The 17,896-nt window shown below is 39.5% G+C and overlaps 1 protein-coding gene and 2 long non-coding RNA genes across 7 annotated transcripts in view; 1 reads left to right on the top strand and 2 right to left on the bottom strand.

Annotated features, from left to right (window-relative positions):
• slc4a11 (solute carrier family 4 member 11) overlaps nucleotides 1-17,896 on the top strand; it is a 113,629-nt gene that overhangs the window by 25,035 nt on the left and 70,698 nt on the right. The gene's annotated exons all lie outside the window — the stretch shown is intronic.
• LOC117936374 overlaps nucleotides 14,978-17,896 on the bottom strand; it is a 21,640-nt gene continuing 18,721 nt past the window's right edge. Inside the window, exon 3 of the long non-coding RNA XR_004654933.1 lies at nucleotides 14,978-15,152. This is a non-coding gene — a long non-coding RNA (uncharacterized LOC117936374). The remainder of the gene's footprint in view (nucleotides 15,153-17,896) is intronic.
• Nucleotides 15,399-17,158, bottom strand: LOC117936376. Its single transcript, XR_004654934.1, has 3 exons — nucleotides 17,148-17,158; nucleotides 16,716-16,723; nucleotides 15,399-15,468 (listed from the first exon to the last, which is right to left on the bottom strand). It is a non-coding gene; the product is annotated as an uncharacterized LOC117936376 (long non-coding RNA).

Genomic DNA, 17,896 nt, shown 5'->3' with positions numbered 1-17,896 from the left:
GCTGCAGAGATTCATCAGCTACTCGAGCAAAAAGAGACAAACTTTAGCTAGATCCAGTTTCTTAAATGTGAGGATTTTATACTTAATATACTAAACTATGCTTTTCGTCCCAGTTCCCGGACAAAACGAGGCGTTTAAAGATGTCACCCTGGGCTGTGGTCTCATCTACTTTTTCCTATTTTAATTCATTTAAATTTTAAAGGCAAAAAGATAAATCAAGTAATTGAAAATAATGTGCAGATTAATTGATACTAAAAAACAGTTGTAAGCCCTAGTCTTCAAACCATGCAGCCGAGAATATCGCGTCATTGAGTCAAGACTACAGTCAAAACTTGAGGTTAAAGGTTTTTAATTAATTTCTTCCTCTGTGTTATTACAGAAGGGCTCAGGTTTGTGAGTTCCACCACTTTTTTCAACAAAAGAAGCAAACCGATTGAAACTGATTTTCAGTTGGATTTTAGGTAACCCCTTTTCCAGAAGTTTAATTAATTTTCATTTCAATAAGTACGCCACAGTGCATACAGGATATTAAACATAGTCCTAAAAAGATAGTTTGTAAATGTTTTAAGTAGGCCAATAGAGAGATTGGAAGAAACATTTATTTAATTAGTGTTTTTTTGTACAATCCTTTTATTTTTTCAAACATTTATTTAATGAAACACTGATGAATTATTGGATCTTTTTGTAATAGAATTTTTTTTTTCAATTGAAGTTCATTATTATAAGGCAAATAAGCATGATTATGGACAGCAGCTGAATACTTTAATAAGTTGTTTTGTGTTTTTTTATTACCATTTCAAATTAGTATTACTAGAGTAACACACTTTTTGACAGTTATGTGTTCATCTTGTTCTAATTGAATGAATAGTTCTAAAAGCGGGTTAAGACCAAGAATAAAATCACCAAGCAATTCATATTCAAGGATAAGACTAATTTCTGCCCTAAATGGATGTATTTCCAAATGTCCGAGGACCTCCTTAAGCAGAGAGATGTTCATGTACTAACACAAGCTGTGCTGTGTTCCCTTCAACAACCAAATCAGTCACAAAACTCAAATATTACTGAGGAGCCCAAACTAAACTCTAGCCGGTTTGATAATTACAAACTAATGTGGAATGTACACGCTATTTAAGTAGCCTATCCCTATCAGCCCTGTAGTTCCAACATGGTAGTTAACTTGTTACTTTTGCAAACCTTTTAACTCCACATGTCTTACCGGCTTTATGCTCCAGATGCAGATGTATAAAAAGCATCTGTTATTGGGAGTATGGAAGCAAAACTCTGTCTTCTTTTTTTAACGATCAGAAAAAGGGGTTTAAATACTAACATGCTGCATCCTAGAAGCACAACCAGTCATTATAAATCAAGTTAGACTGAATCCAGCAACACCACTGCAGTTATTTTTAAAACTGATTTACAACGGCAAAAAGTTTCACGATCTTTGGAAATAATTGGGAAGTTCTTTTTTTTTTTTTATTCACAAAAGTGGATGTGAAGCACTGTTTTTTCTTTTTCTTGGTTGCTTTGTTTTTAGCAGCAGATTACACGTTTGAACTTATGAGTATTTAAGCGTTTTTTTAGTGGGGGAAAGTCAAAAATGAGAAACTGATGTCGGCGACCTTTTATTGTGGATTTGATCCATTTCCATTTGACTTCACAAAGATGTCATGTCGTAAGCTGATTCAAAATACGATCAATGCTTTTAACCCAGAAATAAAGCAGATTGTCGGCTGCCATTGTCTCTAGATTTAAAGAAGAGGATCATTCACTGAGATACGAAAGCAGGAATAAATGCACACAGACGTGGAACTAATCTCTTACACGGCATTTGCACGGACATAAAAATGATGATAATGGTGGCTGGGTTGGCTCGGTGGGTAGAGCAGGCGCACATACACTTTAAGGCTTATACCTCGACTTTCTTACCTAGCTGTCCTGTCGAATAAAGGCAGAAAAGCTAAAAAAAGAGTGTCCAGAATTCCCTGTAACGTAATCCCATATGTACAGGTCCTATCGCCTGACCAATCAGCTATCCTAACCTTAACCACTCAAGGTCAAATGCCTAACCCCAACCAATCGCCTATCCTAACCAATAAAAAAAGCCTATGTTGTCGGAACAATGGGATGTTGAAGCAGAAGGTTTATTTTTTCCAAACAAAGGGGCGTCAGACTAGTGGGCTGTAGGACCAAGGGGAATTTTTCGGTTTATTGAGAGGTCGGAACAATGGAGCGTCGGCCAAACGGGCAGTCCCCATAGTTTACCGCTACCCTGTAGCATGTACACATCCATTCACTGCAGATTAAAGCTTATGCACAGGTTACAGCACAGGAAGCAGTACTGCGCACAGGAGTGTGTGTTTCACTTCCTCTTTAATATTGCTCTAGTATGGTCTACCAAGGCTGCAAAGCGCTACCAACACAGAACAATTTGTACTGTGCTGGGTGCTTTATCCTTTGCAGTGAATTTAATTTAAAACCAACAAACAGAACACGACAGAGTGGTAGACATTGTGCTCTGCTGCTCCCCCTCCTCTTGATATATACACCTCTCTTTATTCCCCCCCCCCCCCCCCCCCCCCCCCCCCCCCCCCCCCCCCCCCCCCCCCACACACACACACACACACACACACACACACAGTTCTTATTCTGAAGATGCCCCTGTCAATTAATTCCCAAACCTTGATTCTAATTGTCCTTTTCCATGTGCCAAAATGTCAACGTGGTAAATAGACTGAGGGTGTCACCACACACATTTTATTAAAATCTCACTGACACATGTGCCTTATGTATGACCCATGTTATTTAAATAAAATGCATTCTGAACTGCATAATCAAGTTTCACTGTCTTGTACGATGAGTCGGGCACACATTTTCTCCTTCCCCCTCAGACTGACGTTATGTTATGTGAGGTTTTTCATACAACTGTTAAATGTGGAGTTTGCATCCATGGCATGTATGGTCCTTTTCCATAAGAGATGTTTTGCATGGTTCCTTCACTCTGTCTGATGTGCTTTTTGTCCTTGTCGCATGCTGTAATGGTGCAATTGACATCACCCATACGCTGCAGCACCATCCATATCTCAGCACGTTTAGTGCACTGTTTGGTAATATAATATCTGTAGTTAGGGTCTGTCTGAGTATGATGGTATTGTACAATAAATGTTAAGCAGTGTGACGCTGTAGGTAGCACTGGCAGAGGGACACATTTTGATTGTTCACGCTGACTGACATACAAGGACACAAAGATCTACAGCTACAGTGTAAAGAGAAGGCACAAGACACAGAATAGACAGACTACACAAACCTTTGTACACCCAGTGTCGGGTGGAGGATTAAACAAGACGGCTAGCAGTGAGACATACTATCTAGGATGACAAGCTGGGAAACAGTAGCCAAGGTTGCTTTATTTAAATTCTGTCAGTATGGTGCAGGATACGACTGACAGCAACTGACACTGCTAAGGTTAGTGGTTTGATTCTTAACCAGGGCCTCGCTTTGTAAAAAGGTATGAATACTCAGCTGACAGTCTCATTTGATTAAAACCGCCATCAAAATGTAATATTAATTCTTGTTTAAAATGTCGCATCCGCCGTAAGCTAAAAATTATTCCAAATTGCTTATTTCCACTTATTTAATAAACACAGTATGTACTTAAAAAGATCTCACACGAGGTGGAAACAGACAGGCCCACAGATATACAGTAGACTAGAGTTTGTGCCGGCATTTTCTCTCCCACTGCCTCAGATCGATTCTGTTTTGAAACTGGGTCTGTGTAGTTCCGTGGGGGGGACACCACAAATGAAAAGAAGCAAGAAATGCTAGCGGATGGCGGGCAGGCTAGAGCAGCATACAGTAGAAGGCTGTGTGCACAACACCAGACTTGAAAGGGAGATGGTGGCCTGGCTTTAATTGAGGCAGAGGAAGAGGAGAATGTGCAAGCAATTAGCAGGAATCCCTAAGCACTGCAACCCCCCCACCCCCTATGAAAATTGAGGCAGCCAATTTCTTCGGTGAGCAGTTGGCGGTGTGTGTGTATTTTAAATACACCCTCACTCACTCCCTAGCTCATTCACTGTCTGGCTTGTTCACTATGAACACAAACAGACAGAAGTGCATCCTTGCTGTAGCACCTGAGCACAATCCCATACCTGTTTGAGACTGTTAGAGACAGAAAAAACAGGAGAAAAGGCAGAAGAGAGGAATCCGAATTGAGGGGAAAGATTTATATAGACATTGGGAGGAACGACGGGAAAAATGAGGGTAGGAAAACACTGAAGCACCAGTAGAGGAGGGCTTTAAATTGGAGCATGCTCTAACCTCAGTCACGATGCCTCGTCTCGCTGTGCTGCAGACGGGGCCGTATTCATCTGTGAACTGGCAGTAGCCAGCTCACTATAACTATCAATCCCTCTCAGGTGAAAGGACCAGAGGATTACTGCACAGCTTTTCAGTCCACAGACCTCACACCAACTGACTCTTAGGAGAAAAAACAAACTGGGGAACCGGAATGCTGCAGTATTTTTTTTCAGAAATGTAAATATCCAATGAGACGATTATTTAAAATGAATTATATTGATACAAATTCTGGAGTGTTCTTGTTTGTTCTTTGGTTGAGGTCACATAACCATCTGGTTGTCACAGTATGAAATATTCTTGTATTAGCTTTGACATAACTAAAAATAATGAAACCAAATTTGCTGTCTTGTGGGCGCCCGGATGGCTGCTTTGGTAGAGCGGGCGCCCATGTGTGGAGGTTTGCTCCTCGACGCAGCGGGTCCGACTCTGACCTGTGGCACTTTGTCATTCCCCAATCTCTCCCCTTTTTACAGTGGGGCTCAAAAGTTTGGGTACCCCAGCTAAAGATTTGAACTAATGTGCGTAAAGAAGCCAAGAAAAGATGGAAAAAATCTCCAAAAGGAATCAAATGACAGATTAGAAATTTGTATAATATGTTACAAAAAGTTAGATTTTATTTCCATCATTTACACTTTTAAAATAACAGAAAACTAAAAAATTGCATCTACAAAAGTTTGGGCACCCTGCAGAGTTTCTAGGATGCACCACCCTGTTTGGAAAGCTGAGACCTGACCGTTTCATGTATTGTTCTCAATCATTGTCTGGGAAGACCAGGAGAGGTCAGTCTTAAGGTTTGAAATGCCCAGACTCATCTGACCTTGCCCCAACAATCAGCACCATGGCTTCTTCTAAGCACTTGTCTAGAAAACTGAAACTGAAAATAGTTGACCCTCACAAAGCAGGAGAAGGCTATAAGAAGATAGCAAAGGGTTTTCAGATGCCAATATCCTCTGTTTGGAATGTAATAAGAAATGGCCGTCATCAGGAACAGTGGAAGTTAAAGCAAGATCTGGAAGACCAAGAACAATATCAGAACAGAACAGCTCGCAGGATTGTGAGAAAAGCAAGTCCAAACCCACGTTTGACTGCACCATCCATCCAGAAAGACCTGGCAGACACTAGAGTTGTGGTACACCATTCCACTGCAAAGAAGTACTTGTACAAACATGGTCTTCATGGAAAAGTCATCCAAAGAAAACCTCTTCTACGTCCTCACCACAAAATCAGCAGTTGAAATTTGCAAATGAACATATACACAAGCATGGTGCATTGTGGAAACAAGTTTGGACCGATGAGGTTAAAATAGATTTTTTTGGCCGCAATGAGCAAAGGTACGCTTGGAGAAGAAAGGACACCGAATTTAATGAAAAGAACCTATCAAACTGTTAAGCATGAGGTTGGATCAGTCATGCTTTGGGGTTGTATTGCAGCCAGTGGCACAGTGAACATTTCACGAGTAGAAAAAAAAAAAATGGATTCAATAAGATTTCAGCAAATTTTGGATGCTTACTTGATGCCATCTGTGAAAAAGCTGAAGTTAAAGAGAGGATGGCTTCTACGAATGGATAATGATCCTAAACACACCTCAAAATCCCCGATGGATTACATCAAGAGTCGTTACCTGAAGGTTTTGCCATGGCCTTCACAATCTCCTGACCTCAACATAATTGAATCTAATGGATAGACCTTAAAAGAGCACTGCGTGACAGAGAGCCCAGAAATCTCAAAGAACTGGAAGACTTTTGAAAGGAAGAATGGACGAAGATACCGCAAACAAGAATTGAAAGACTCTTGGCTGACTACAGGAAGCGTTTCCAAGCTGTGATACTTTCCAAAGACGAAAGCAGGGTAATCAAACTTTTGCAGACGCCATTTTTTTGTTTTCTGTCATTTTGAAAGTGTAAATGGAAATAAAATCTAACTTTTTTGTGACATGTTAAACAGATGTCTAATCGGTCATTTTATGCATCTCTTCTTGGCTTCTTTATATACATTAATACCCAATAATAATGCCCAAAAAATTATCTTATTCGGTTTGTGAAAAAAAATGCATTATGATACTTTTACATTTATTTTAAACAGACCGTTGTGCAAGTGTCAAAGACAGGTACGATTCTCTTGCTGGGAACTAAGGTAGCATTTTGCTCATGGCAACTTTGGTAAACTATTTTCATTATAAATATAAGGAACATTTAATCACTTCTGTATTACACTTAAACACTAAACCAAAACTTTCCCAAAAGGCAACAGGTCACAAGAGGCAATAAAACTGAAAAGCATCTCTTTTGCAACGATGTTAAATACCAATATACATAAAATAAAACAAAAATTGTGAACAAACATTGTGCAGCCCTAACACACACACACACACACACACACACACAGCCAGCCACAGTCCACATGCTTGCCAGACAGCTCGGTCTTAGCCAGCCTCATGGTCAGGGCTCTGCTGTGACATCAGCCACGTCAGGCACCAGCCGGGGGATACAGCTGTCTGTTGCAGAGCCAACAGCTCTTCCCTTAATCAAACAAAGTCATACATTTTTCTCTAACATTTTAGAAAAGAAGCTCAACCAGTATGTCTTTTGCGGATGTAAATATGTAATGAGAGCAAGCAAACATTTTCAACATCAGTGCAGCAAGGTAATGAAAACTAGTGCTAGCAGAATGGAGAAGGTTTTCAATTAAAATTTGAGATATTGTCATTTTGAGTTTTAATTATTCTTAGTCACTTGTCAAAATATGGAGTTAAAAGCCTAAATTTCTCTACATTTCCTTGTCAACAATGTAAGTGTTCCTCTCTGAAAACACGGGCTAAAGCTTGCTGCACAAGTGGTTCATTATGCTCTCGAGTTTGAATAAGGTTCCAAGGGAACTCAACGTGACTACGTACACACCAAGGGTCGTATAAGTTGACTTCCTGTTATGACTCACAGTTCTTCAAGTTCTTTCGATAAAAGCATCCACCAAACAATGTGGAGTTTACCTTAGTTGACCAGCTGCACAACAGGGGAGGCTTGTTCAACTTAGTGGAATTTTCTACGGACTTAATGTGCAAAAAAACATTGATAACCTACAGATAATATTGAAGTTATCAAATACATTGTTAAATGACTGCGGTACATAACCTGTTAATAAAGACATATTGATCCTATCTAGTAATGAAGTGGTAAGCACGGGTAACGCTTCTTTAAGTAGCCTTGTTGGGATGGGGTCTAAGAGACAGGTAGATGGCTTAGCTGAAGATACCTTTTAACATTAATTGTTGGAGGTCTATAGGATACAAGTCTAAGTACTGGATATGTCAGGTTTTGTCTGTTTTTTTTTTAGTGTTACTGCGTTTAAAGGTGAACCGTTAGAAGTTGAGGGGAAAAGGTGATGAATTTTATCTCTAATTGTCATAATTTTATCATTAAAGAAGCTCATGAAGTGAAGTCCCTACTCAGAGCTATAGGAATAGATGGCTCAATAGAGCTGGGACTATCAGTCAGCCTGGCTGCAGTGCTGAAAAGAAACCTTGGGTTGTTCTTATTTTCTTCAATAAGTGATGAGTAATAGTCTAATCTGCCATTTCTGAGGGCCCTCCTGTATGCTTTCTGACTGTCTTGCCAATCTTAATGAGATTCTTCCAGTTTGGTGGAACACCATTTACTTTCAAGTTTTCGTGAGGTATGTTTTAATTTGCGAGTTTCCAGGTTATACCAAGGTGCTAGTTTCCTTTTCTTCCTTATCAGAGCAGAATACCCAGGGCTCAGTTTACACCTATCACCATTTCTAGCCACTGGGAGTTCATATGCAGGCTGGGGAAAATTATATTAACGTTAAAAATCTGAAATTGGTTGGTCTGTCTTACTTTTTAGCTGCTTTAGTTTCACTTTGGTATGAATATACATCACAGTCTGAAAAGTAGGGAAACTGTAGGAAGGCTTTTGATGACAGGATGGTACTGACAAATGAGTGGCAAAAACCAGTGAAAGTGCTAGCCTGTGAATATGACGAGAGACTAGGAAAGACTTTCCTGGTTGAGCAAACATATCACCAAAACCAGATTTGGCTTGGAACTACTCCCTACTAATGTCGTTGGCTTTTAACAGCTCTATGGCTGCACCACAGCACAAATACGGGGTGGCTTCCCAACTGAGCATTCATTCCATCCCTTTTTTTTGTGTGCTTATCAGCGACAAGATTGTAGTAAAATCCCTTCTACTTGGTGGATCACCAAAGGCTTTCTGTGGCGAGCGTAATATGGATTTGTCCTCACCTGAATATGGAAAGGATGAGATCTCAGTTCCAATCAGTTAAAGTCACATTCCTTCCTTAGAGATAGAATCATGATCTGACACGGTTGGGAGTAGCTTGGAGTCGAGTAGTCGAGTATCGCCTAACAACAAGTGAAGGCAGAGGTTTAGGTGTACCCATAACTGTCTCTATTGGTAGTGAGCCGTAAACTGGAAGCCCACATTCACACATTTACAACACTATTTATTTGACCCCTGGGGAGTTTGATGTAGGGCTGTAAGCAGGGTGCATACCTTAGGGGAGAAAAAAAAGATTAATGGCATTATTTGTGTTTATTTTGGGGATGGGGGTATCTCTAAAACATTGACGAAACCCATGCATTTCTGTTTTCCGTATCTTCATCATAGGGCTGGGCGATAAAATGATATGGAAACGGGTTTGTGATCAAATTCAGGTCGATAATGTTGATAAGCTTTGGATATATTTACCCAACACCACCAGTGTCTGACTTATTAAATTGCTGGGCCCATTTCTTGTTATGAGCATTTTTGTGTTGCCAGTGTCGTGTGAAAGTGTGTTCCCCCTGTCTAATAGTGTTTCCCTCATGTTAAAATATGTAGCATCCCCATCCATAGTTAACTTTAGGGGGAATCTCATAACGATGGGGGAAATGTCTTTGTCAGCAAAAGTGGAGCCAAGGGCAACAAACGGGATGGTGGACACCAACTTGAGCTATCGTTATCCTCTCAAGTTGGAGACGTTGATGGTTTGGCTGTCACAAAAGCAGCAGGACCACACAGCCGGGAAGTTAAAGGTTGTGCCATTACGTTAGTTGGTCGGCTGTTAACAGCATTAGCATTAGCCGTGCTGTAGCTGCTGTACCAAAACAACAATTGATCATGTAGTCTTTATGGGGCGCAGCCCATTGCCCCATATGAAAAACATTCAAAAGAAGCAAAAATATTGCTAGTGCAATTTCTTATTTGAAAAGCAAAAGATACTTGTCTGCAACCATTTGAGATGCTTTTTTGGCAGAAGATTACATTTCATATGCTGCTTTCAAGTAGTTTTAGGTTGTTTACAAAGCAAAAGAAATTTGAACATTATTTAGTTTAGTTAAGACACAAAAACAAACCAAAAATAATTGTTAGACGACTTTGCACAAGGAACACAAGGCTACTCTTAGTTTTCTATCTCATGATGTGACTTTATAATGTGAGATCTCAACAAAAACATTGCACTGAATATTGTAATGGCATGTTTTAATTGTATATCTCATTCAAACTATATTCTAAAGTGTAATAAACCTCTGATTGCTTCAGGCAAAAAAAATGATCAGAATCGGCTTTATTTGCCAGGTATGAGGACACATACAAGGAATTTTTCTTTGGAGCATCGTTACTCACACTGTGCTTACACATACAAAACAACCTAAACAAAATATACACACTAATATATACACAATATACACACACTCTAAACAGAAATAATATAGAGGCATGAGTGCAATGAAGAGTTCAAAAAAATGATTTAAATGTGGAGCATAGTGCAAAGGAAACTGGGATAAATAGTCTTATGTAAATTATAAAATGATATCATAAATTGTGATAACTTTTAACCAGCAATAGTTCATAATGGATCATGCATAGAATTAGGCTGTTATGGATGCATGAGTGTGATTTGCAGTGCTCTTAGTATATTGTGCCCTGCTGGTGTTGATTCCCACTCATGGATATTACAGTATTAAAGTATTTTGGTTTTAATAAGTTCATCTTTTGGTCTTGATAATCAGTTTAGTTTGGACTTCCTCTCTCTTCTAAATCAAACCTTAAGCAACATTGCCAAACCTCTTTCTAAAAGATATGTACGTGACTAGTAACGGGTTGAATTTGCGATGAACCTAAATTGATGAAAGGCATACATGCATTAGGAAAATGTTTTCAGTGTGGATCCGACTGGAGATAGCAAAATGCATAGACGTGCCTTCTTTAACTTTGGGCTCCAGTATACCCCTGAGCCTTTTGGGAAATACCTTGCCAACGCATACTGTAAATTGCCGTTCACAACGTGTGTGTTATTAGCATGCCGACTGAAGCTTAAAAAAAAAATCCTTGGGAATTTAAAGGATAAATAAAGGCCAAATGTAGGCCTGCTGTATAAAATGTGTAAATATGAAAACGGCCCAGCCCAGACCAGAGCATTGGGAGAAATTCCCTGACAACAACCACAGCTCCAGAGAGGGCGGGTGCCAAGAGAGCCTGTGGGCACAATTAGCCAGCAAAAGGCCGGGCCTCGTCTTCAGTGCTGGTCGAGCCCCTGGTAGATTCCCCTACAAACGCAGCAGGGGCACCTTTTAATCTCTTGCCCTCTTCACTTCAGACTCTCAGCCTCACCTCTCCCTTAAATTCCAGGCTTTTTCCTTCCTGGGGTTTCTTGGCATCTGTTGTGCATGTACCTGCAGCACACTAACCTGCACTAGATCAGCCTGCGCAGGGAGGAAGGTTGGCTCAGTTTCAACCTGGCTGGTTTATGTACAGTACACACCAAGGGTCATATAAGTTGACTTCCTGTTGTCTTGGAGCATTTAAATACACATCAAAACATGCTTTTCGCGATGCAATTAAGCCAAAAGTCTGTAGTGGTTTAGAGTAATGAGTGAGTGTAACCAATAAAGTCATCCTCCACTGCTTGTAGAATGTACAAGTCCCTTGCCTTTCAGATGATTTAAATAGCCTAAGCCATCAAACAGCAGCAGAGAATGTAAGGTGTATGACATCTGCAGTCTTTAAGCAGCACACTGTGTAATTAAACAAAGGTCAAACAGTGTGGGTTTTTAAATGTTTCCCTTTATTGATTAATTTTGATCTTGCAAAAAGGTACACAAACTTTTGTGCATTTGTACACACCATTTTCCCAATTTAGTGAATATAATTTATCTATACAGGAGGCAAAAAAAATGTGGGTACTTTAAAGGCGCTGTGCTTGACATTCAGAACATCAATATAGCGCCAAACAAATATTTCCTATGTATAGATATATCGGAAATGGCATCCTAAGCAAAGAATAAAGTCACACTCCCTCTGTGTGTTGTAATCCGAGTTTATCTGTTTTTGTTTTTAAAACCGGGTCAGTTTCATGTGCATGATAGTGTATGTAGCCATGAAAAAACCAAGGGGGTAAGCGGGCGTCCACAAAGCGTAGCTCGTATGGCGCCATTTTAATTCTACAAAGCACTCACCTGCCGTTAGCATTCCATTGACTGCCATTCATTTTGGCGCCACTTTGACAGTGAATAACTTTACATTGGAAGCATGTAAAGAGTCTATTTGTCCATTATTCATTTCTAAAGAAACACAACAATGTATAAAAGGCTACATTGTCTTATACCTCACGTTATGGCTCCATAGCAGATGTTTTTGTAAAAATAGGCCAATGAGTGTGTCATAACCAAGCAACTTGCTAACGCGTAGTCGACAAATCACTGTATTGTCACAAATGCTTTTTTTACTCCTTATTTGTGTCTTTACTGAGCTTTTCTTATTAGTGTTTGGTAATGTTTGTTTGTTTCTTGCTAAACTTCTAAACCGCCTGCTGCTTTTAAAAGGGATTAGATGTAATGGCCATTCTTTAAGCTCTACTCCCACTTCACCCGCTGACTCTGTCCTTCTACTTAAAATGACATTCATACTGCTTTAGGCTCTTCTAAATTGTGCCACACTGCAACAGAATTGAACTTGTGCCTGTGGTCACCTAAAATTGCAAAAAACACTTCCAACCACATGCTTTTGTTGCCTGTGTTGACACTTGTAATTGTACTTGCTACTGGTTTCAGGAAATCCGAGTATAAAGTACTGGATTTAGTCACATTAGTTTCTTTAAGTGAGCAAAAAGTATTTATCGTCCCTCACAGAAAGTTCCCACAAACAACCTGCCAGTCAGCTTTTTTCTCTGTAAAATTCATGCGAGTAAAGCTGGTGAAAGCGTGTTTCCATCCAATGACTTTAAAGCAAATAAAAACCTGTGTGTAATGACGTCACACACTGTTCTGCAAGCAAATTGGTATATTGAATTGGTTTTAGACCTTTTAATGTGTTTCCAATCATTTTTGCACTAAATCGCGCAACATTTAAGGAAACTTTTGAGATGAAGTTTTTCTAGACCGTGCCGTCTACCAACAAATGATCAATATTGCACAAGTTGTAATAGTGCTTATGTGCCATCTCATAGTGACATATCGAGCTATAATAAGAAAACGACACTATCAACACATCGCTATGATGATGCAGATGCACGTAAATGCCCAACGACAACAGAGGCGGTCTGTGGTGTGTGTGAACCACAGCGCTTGAAACAGTTCTGGGAGATCGTGGTTCAGAAACATTATACAGAAACCCTTTGGTTGAAGCATTTTCGGATGACCATGACAACATTTGATTTTTGATATCTAAAATAGCCATTATATTTTTCTTGTAACTTAAATTCAAAAAGTCTCTTGTCTCCTCGTCCTTCCACTTACATCTGTCTTTGTTGACACCCACCATGTGTGCAGACAGAGAGGAAACACTGGGCGGAAATGAACTAAACCTTTTGTGGCGGGGTGCAACCATAAAATGACCTAAAACTTAATCGGAAGTCATTATTTATTTGGCAGATAACGTTTCCATCACGGTTTTGTCGCATACGCCGTATATTAATTGAGATAAAATCCGATGAGACCGGACGTATTTCCTCGGAGTTGACATTCATGAAATTCAATCAAATTTTACTGTTTCCATAAGGTGTTTTTCATTCAATATCACTTAATTTGGATAAAAACTTGGGGATGGAAACATAGCTTGTGTCATTCCAGGTAGGCAAGGACTGGTGCTCTGTGACTTGGTGACAGAGGTGGTAAAAGATTAAATGTGGCCACGCACCTACAGAGCTTCATCTTAATCTTTCCCTTTGGCATCCACATCACTAAAACTGTCTCTGAATGTACTTCATACTGATTACTTCTTCTTCTTAAGGACTGTGGGAAGGCGTGTTCCCTGCACATTTCCTTTTCTTTTTTGAGATAACAAGGATGAAAAAGGGGACTAAAAGCAGAGGCAGGCGTCGGCTTGTGTTCGTAGCCAGGTATTTGTGGTTACAGAGACAAACATTATAGGAGCATCTCAGGTAACATTTTGTGTGGGAGACTTTGTCTGTCTTTGTCAAGCAACTGTTTTTGCTGTGTCAGTGGTCCTGCAACTGCAAAAACCACTATCGCTGCAAAGGCAATGAGCAGCTACCGGCCATCTTTTTATGTGTGCAGATAGTTCTTATCCAACAAAGTATGTTAAAGAGACTGTCATGCAGCATGTACTGACACTACATCAAGCGACGAGCCCAGCAAATGTAGCCTTGCTTGTGGGTTTGTGAAATGTAAACTCGGCTGACTGACAGATCTTTCCCTTATGTACATGTTGGGCAATGATAAAAGGACTGAATCTAAGTTAGAGACTTACACACACACACACACACATACACACACACAGAAGATCAGTGAAAGGGATGAGATGTACGTGTGATTCTATTCTAACCAGTTGTGGCTTCCTGCATGCAAGTAGACAGCTTCCTCTTTACTGCAAAATGTTGCTAGCAGCTTTTTTTCTTTTTTGTATGAACTTGTCTTCTAAAAACTGAACTTAGAGCTGTCCTGCCAGTCAGTTTGGTTTCACCAGTGTTTGCATTTATTTCATCATAAAATCCACTATGATCAGATAACTGATTGTGGGGGGAAAAAATCTGATTTATAAATAACAGCGAGAGGCTTTTAAACCGTTCATCAGAAATACATTTAAACCAGACAAAGATGAAATGTGCAGGGGAATATCTTCTTTACAGAAGCTTTCTCATTTGTAGTTGGGAGAGTTTTACTTCTGAGCATTCATTTATTTTAAGAGAGAGTCTGAAGCCTAAATGTGTATGCATACAGTCATACATATGTTATTGCTTGCATTCCATTACTTATTCCCGCAGAGAAGGGTACCCACAGATAATACTCTATCAAGGGCATTTGGGAGTAGATTCAAGGTGTCGGTCAGTATTTTCTTGGTCACAGATCTGACAAAGTCAAGCTTTCAGCTTCTTTTATTTTTTAATTTAGTTACCTTTCCAGGGTGTCCGCAGGATTTAAAAAGTATTAAAAGGTAGTACAGCAAATTACTAAAAATGAAGACCATTAAAAGGTATTAAATGCCATTGTACATTGTATGATTCTTTTTTTGAATATTTTTTTTGTGAACTATGAGTTAATTCAATTCATTTTAATATGTCTATTTAAGTTGATCTTGTGAAGTTTGTGTGATATTGTATCCTATCTGGAATCAGTCAATTATCTATCTTAGCCTGACAAGATGTTGGGTCTGCTAACACACCATTGGCAGGGTTCAATCCGAGTGGGGGGGGGATTAAACAGTTGTCTTTCAAATCCCCTCTGCCGAAATAGGATAGCGCATCTACCAACCAGAGCAACAAAGATGCTAGCGGAGCTAGTTGATAGATTAAACTTTTGCTGGATCCGGTCGGCAAAACTCTGGATGAAAGATTTTGCGTGCTGAACTGGATGACTTGAGGCTGCTGAACATCAAGCTCCTTAACAGCTCTGACAGCCAGGCAACCTAGACAAACATGGGCAAATGCAAAAAACCATCAGTAAAACTTGGATGGGGTTTAACGCTCTTTGGTCGCATATGCAATGTACCATCCATAAATCTGAAATACGCAGTGAACAGTTATGAATCTTCCAGATTCTGTGCTGCTGCTACCGTTGGGTCTACATCGGGTTCTCCTTCATCATACAGTCATACAGCCTGACTTGTATCCCAATTCCTTTGACAGATTGTTATTCTTCCCAAGGAAGTATGGCAACATCTGTACAATCAGAGGAATGTTACACAAAGTTGGCACAGTTTTTCACCTTAGTTGTGTTTATTTCTTTTTTAAGACACCAAATTAGCTGCTTTGGTGGTAAATAGGTCCCAGGGCATGAAAATGTCACTTTATTAGGTTTTTTAACATTAATATGAGTTCCCTCTTTGGCTAGAAATGGCAATAGGTGTAAACCGAACCCTGGGTATCCTGCTCTGCCTTTGAGAAAATGAAAGGTCAGATTGGCCGATGTGGAATCGTTCTCCTTATGAGGTCATAAGGGGCAAGGTCACCTCTCCTTTCTCTGCTTTGCATGCCAAAAGAATTTGCCCCCCATCATGAGAGAGAGACCTTTTAAAGTATTGTATGGTTCTATTTGTTCACTCTTTAAGATTCAAGTGTTGGTTTTAACAGGCTGGAATTGTTGATTTCATCAAGTACTACTATAGGACTCTACTGCAGCAGAAAAGTAACCCTTAGAATTAAATGTTATTCTAAAGGTGGAACAAATGCAAGATGTTTCCAAAGTCAGAGAGTCTCGATCTTTTGTTGACTTTCTGCATTGTTATATTGACCAAGAGGGTGACGTTTTATGAATCTCAAACTCCGTTGGTTAGATGGTTAGAAACATATTGCTGTATAAACAAGGGAATTTCCCCGCTGTGGGATGAATAAAGTATCATCTAATCTAAACCTGCAACTCAATGGCGTGTTGGTTTTAAAAAATATTGAGAAGGTATTAAAAATGGTATTAAAAAGTGTAGAATTTACCTACAGGATTTCTGTGTATACCGAGCATTTCCCTCTCCCTAATTTATGCACATGTTTATAAAGCAGCTCACTAACTGACATTTAATTCAACAGTAGAGTAGGAGATAAACTAAATGCAACAATCAAAACGATCTTCAATAAATAGATCAAATAAAAGAATGAATTAGAAGTTAATGGCACGAAAAAGTAAATAAATAAATAAATCAGTGGGTTGACTAAAGAAGCATTTACATGACCTTTAAATAATTCCAAACGCCCAATAATAATCCCATCTGATGTGACACTATAAACACTGCCATTGCGTTGTCTCTGTGAATCTATATTCTTACACAGTTGTTGTTGCAAGAGAGTAAAGTAGAGGACCGAGTTTATTTGCGGAAGGGACAATATTGAAGCACAATATGTTGCTTGTGTCGGTCAGCAGTGTGTCATTGCGGCTTGTGCACAGATCTGACTTCTGTTTCTCAGTGTGCTATGCAATGCTCTCTTTACACCATCAGACACACACACACACACACACACACACACACACATACACACAACTATCTGTTGATGCACCAATGTTTCATTTGATGTTCTTCAATATCACCCAGCTCTAGTTGGTAGGGACATGTAGTTTATAAAACACAATGTTTCATTATAAATTACACAACCCAACAATATAACGACCTCCAAGTCCAGCTGGATTGTTTAGATGAATAATAACAGAAATGTTTGGATCGTTTCTAAAATGTGAGGATTTTTCTGCATTGGAGACTTTTACTTTTAATACTGTAAGTACATTTTCCTGGTGATACTTACAGTAACATTTTCAATGCAGAACTTTAACATGTAAGAGTATTTTTACAGTATGGTAGTACCTTTACTCAAGTCACTGAATTGAGAACTTCTTCCACCACTGCAGAGTCCTGCTGTATTTTCATTGATCTGGCAAAGCGGGTACATAAGTACCATGCAGGTGCCTCCAATCCTTTGAAATCTCTCTCTGCAAGTGTCAGTGCCACACAGCTCAATAGGAGTCCTCTACTTCAATCACAGCCCTAAGAATAAGACGCAGGAGCATGGCGTCTACAGGAAGCTGGTGTGATGTGCCAAGTCCAACAAATGAACCTCTCTCGGATGAAGAAAGATTTGCTTTTGTTCAAAGATTTTCCAACATCTCTGAGTGCTAACAATTAATTCTTTGATAATAGTTTTATCTATCTTATCAAACTATTTCCTTTGCCCACTTTTCGGCAGTATGGTAGTTTGGTTTCAGTTGTACTATTATACCACTAAAAAATACTGATGATCCTTAACGAATGTGGAGGTTAAACATTGATGTTAAAGCCATAGCTCTTTGTCCTTCATATACATGTGATATAACAGGGTCTTTACAGTCCCCAAGTGATTGGCAATAAATTAATAAGCAGCTATTTGGATAATTGTCATTTAAAAGGTCCCATGGCATGAAAATTTCACTCTGAGGTTTTTTTTAACATTAATATGAGTTCCCCCAGCCTGCCTATGGCCCCAAGTGACTAGAAATGGTGATAGGTGTAAACCGAGCCCTGGGTATCCTGCTCTGCCTTTGAGAAGATGAAAGCTCAGATAGGTCAATCTGGAATCTTGCTCCTTATGAGGTCATAAGAGGAAA

Source organism: Etheostoma cragini, chromosome 20 (assembly GCF_013103735.1).
Source record: "Etheostoma cragini isolate CJK2018 chromosome 20, CSU_Ecrag_1.0, whole genome shotgun sequence".
NCBI classification, from domain to species: domain Eukaryota; kingdom Metazoa; phylum Chordata; class Actinopteri; order Perciformes; family Percidae; genus Etheostoma; species Etheostoma cragini.
The sequence above is the reverse complement of the archived record's forward strand: the minus strand, read 5'-3'. Positions and strand labels throughout refer to the sequence as shown.